Source organism: Mastomys coucha, unplaced genomic scaffold (genome assembly GCF_008632895.1).
Source record: "Mastomys coucha isolate ucsf_1 unplaced genomic scaffold, UCSF_Mcou_1 pScaffold13, whole genome shotgun sequence".
NCBI classification, from domain to species: Eukaryota; Metazoa; Chordata; class Mammalia; order Rodentia; family Muridae; genus Mastomys; species Mastomys coucha.
The window spans coordinates 78,817,422-78,821,600 of record NW_022196895.1 but is presented as its reverse complement, the minus strand read 5'-3'; the positions used below and the strand labels follow the sequence as shown (position 1 = coordinate 78,821,600).

Genomic DNA, 4,179 nt, shown 5'->3' with positions numbered 1-4,179 from the left:
TTTTTTGTAAACAGGGTCTTACTATGTAGCTTTGGCTGGCCTGGAACTCACTTTGTAAACCAGGCTAGCCTCAAATTCACAGAGATCCACCCATGTCAGCCTCCCAAACGCTGAGTCTAAAAGCATGTGCCACCACTAGTCTGTCAGTCTCTTTAATATGCGGACACATATGCAAGCTGTATAAGCAAAGTTTGTGCATCTACAAACTCTCATGGCAAACCAGCCTCAAATTAGATCCAGCATGTAAGAAATTATTTTAGAAATGCGCCCACCCCAAAACTAAGCCTACAAATAAAAGCTTAAGAACTTGGAGCCGAGATGAACACATAACAAAACACCAAGTAAGATTTCATGTTCTAGCATTCAAATCCCAAATCTAATATACAATTCAGAATTCTAACATGAGCACACTTGACCAATCCCAGCAAAAGCTGAGGAGCATGGCCTGAGCCACGCCCATGGGGAGGAGCATGGCCTGAACCACGCCCATGGGGAGGAGCATGGCCTGAGCCACACCCATGGGGAGGAGCACGGCCTGAGAAACGCCCATGGGGAGGAGCATGGTCTGGGTCACGCCCATGGGGAGGAGCATGGTCTGGGTCACGCCCATGGGGAGGAGCATGGTCCACGCGATGCCCATGGGGAAGAGCATGGCCTGAGCCACGCCCAGGAAAAGAGCCACACTCTGGAAGAGGCAAGTAAGGGAAAGCTTTGCCCTGTGCCCTAAGCGCCACTGGGTTCAGGAAGGCTCACCCAGGGTGCTGATGGAGACCTAGGGGCTTCTCTACACACATGAGACCAAGGGACAAAGTGCACACTCAGGCCTCAGCCAAGAGATGAATCTACGTGACATCTGAACCAATCACTGAGTTCCCACCATTAGGCATTCTCGGGATACTACCCGTAACATTAGTACCAGGTTTTCCTTCAAGAACAGGGCTGTGGAATGGGAGGTTCAGTGGGTGACAATCACAAGCCTGACAGCCTGAGTTCAGGTCCTCAGATCCTACAAAAAGAGCTAGATACAGTGGCTTAAGCTTCTGTAATCTGAATTTGTGCCTAAATTGATAGGAGACAGTACATAGGAGTCGGGGTGAACATGGCTGCATTTTAATTTCAAATAAGAACTACTAGGAGAGTTTCCCTCTGTCTATTTCTACCTACCTAAGCTCCACACTCAGCACACAGCCAAGTGCGTGACAATCCGATAAGTATACAGAGATGGGCACTGCAGGCAGTGCCATAAAGCGCAGGGCCACCGTAACGGGGTGGTCACATCAGCTCTTATGCATAGATATAATGCATAGGCAGCAGAGCAGGCTCCTAGCTGCTTCACAGGACAAGCATACTGAATACCTGTGAGACCTGCACTGGTCCACCCAGGCCTAGCTTCTCAGCTCTGCAGGTGAGGATGGTCAAATTCAAAGTGCACCTGAGGAGGAACCCTGTAAACTCTCTGACCACTCCTTCAAGTATTGCTGGTCAGTTACTAAACGCCGTCTGAAGAGAATGCCCTTCTAACCTACTGACTTGGGGTCTATACATCCAAAATGATGGTTTTCTAAGCTCCCAACTGTGCTTGTATGCATAAATGTTGGAGTTTATATATACTTATATAAAGTATACATATACTTGATATATACTTATATATACTTTATATATATATATATACTTTATATATACTTATATATATACTTTATATATACTTATATATATACTTATATAAAGTATATATGTATATATAAGTACTTATATGTATATAAGCATATATATATACTTATATATACCCTGACCTCTCTTATTTAAAAATATAAACTTTTGCAATCTTCAAATACACAGTTTCTACCTTTGCCAAGTCACTTTTGAACAACACAGCTCAGTAACTGTCTGCCACCTTATTCACAATGTCATGCAGATACACGTGTCAGGAATAAAGGCTTCCTTATCAGGCTCATGTTTGAAGAAACCACTGTGACCCAGACAGCCCCCTACAGGCAGATCCAGAAAACAGCACCCACATCAACTCCTTAATATGCTAAGTGCTATTCAGGTAAGGTTACAGTGAAATGGTATTTAATGGAATTAACACGGCCATCTGAATGCTGATTCCGACTGCAGCTATGTCAAGGATGGCTCTCTTTAAATGTTCCATTCTCTGCATTATTCATTTCTGCAAACTTGCTCCAACAGTGGTACCCAGGCGTTCCATCAGTGTCTTATGAGAGTATACAACACCTTGTTTAAAAGTGTGCAATCTTAATAGCAAGAGAGGTGGACATTTTCCAAATCTCTGTGCATATTTTAAGGAAAGAGCAGATCCTAGCATGTAAAGGTTTCTTTTCAAAAACAGCTGGTCCAAAAGCCTCAGCAGACCTTTCCAACCAGAGAGAGTAGTCATATGATTCAGCCATGTAACATGCCTGTCTCCTTCAAGGACAGCTAAGACCCCACAAGTTATTTCTAATATTCCACTGACTGCTCCTTGATTAGAAAGCCTGAGCATTTGTGTGGAAAGACACTGTCCTTGGGATCACAGAAAGTGACTTCAGCAGATCTACAAGGCTCCTCAACACAGGTATGTTCTCACGGTGACATCGACGTCTCTTCTCTCTGACTAAGTTACAACTTCCTCTCTCTTCTCCCATAGTTAAATACAAAGATGACACAGTATTATTACAGGATAATGTAGACTGTGTGTGTGTATGTGTGTGTGTGTGTGTGTGTGTGTGTGAGAGAGAGAGAGAGAGAGAGAGAGGGCACGCACGTTAAGAATTTGGCTCAGGGGCTAGAGAGATGGCTCAGTGGTTAAGAGCACTGACTGCTCTTCCAAAGGTCCTGAGTTCAAATCCCAACAACCACATGGTGGCTCACAACCATCTGTACAGCTACAGTGTACTCATATATATTAAATAAATAAATATTTAAGAGGGGTTCAATACCCAGTAATGCATAAGCCTGCTATGCTAGCAGCACAAGTTGGAATCCCAGCACTGAAGAGATAAAGGCAGGAGAGCTGGGAGCTCGGGCTCCCCTCACTTACATGGTAAGTTCAGAGCCAGCAGGAGATGCTGTCTCAAAAAGAAGAAAAGAGGGTGCTTTTATAGAGAAAACTCTCACACTCTTGTGTAAGGAAAACAATAGTCTCTAGTACTTAATAAATACAAATAAACTCAAGGAAAACGTTTTAAAATAATGCTGTAGAGATGGCTCAGCATTAAGAATACATGCTGTTCTTATAAGGGCCCGAGCTTGGTCCCCAGCATCCTAAGAGCTCACAACCACTCCTAACTGCAATTTCAGGAGACCTGACAGCCGCTGGACTCCATGGTGTACAAACAGACAAGCAGGGACGTAAACATAATTCTTTTAAAGTATTTTTTAAAAAAAAAAAAAACTTTTTAAAGCAAAGCTCATCTTGGCTCAGTAGCTTTGAAAAGGCCACTGGCTTAGCTCATTAGGAATCACCTGACTTTCTCACCATGGATGGGGCAACACTCATGGATGGGGCAACGCTCATGGATGGGGCAACACTCATGGATGGGGGCAATGATCATGGATGGGGCAACGATCATGGATGGGGCAACACTCATGGATGGGGCAATGATCATGGATGTAGCAACGCTCATGGATGTGGCAACGCTCACGGATAGGGCAACGCTCATGGATGAGGCAGTGATCATGGATGAGGTAATGATCATGGATGGGGCAACACTCATGGATGGGGTAATGATCATGGATGGGGTAATGATCATGGATGGGGCAATGTTCATGGATGGGGCAATGATCATGGATGGGGCAACACTCATGGATGGGGGCAACGCTCATGGATGGGGCAATGATCATGGATGTAGCAACGCTCATGGATGTGGCAACGCTCATGGATGGGGCAACGCTCATGGATGAGGCAGTGATCATGGATGAGGTAATGATCATGGATGGGGCAATGCTCATGGATGGGGCAATGATCATGGATGGGGCAACGCTCATGGATGTGGGCAATGCTCATGGATGAGGCAATGCTCATGGATGAGGCAATGCTCATGGATGGGGGCAACGCTCATGGATGGGGCAATGATCATGGATGTGGCAACGCTCATGGATGTGGCAACGCTCATGGATGGGGCAACGCTCATGGATGAGGCAATGATCATGGATGGGGTAATGATCATGGATGGGGCA

General features: G+C 45.2%; 1 protein-coding gene across 15 annotated transcripts in view; it reads right to left on the bottom strand.

The window, feature by feature from the left end:
* Znf516 (zinc finger protein 516) overlaps window positions 1–4,179 on the bottom strand; it is a 103,346-nt gene that overhangs the window by 45,486 nt on the left and 53,681 nt on the right. The window lies entirely within an intron of this gene.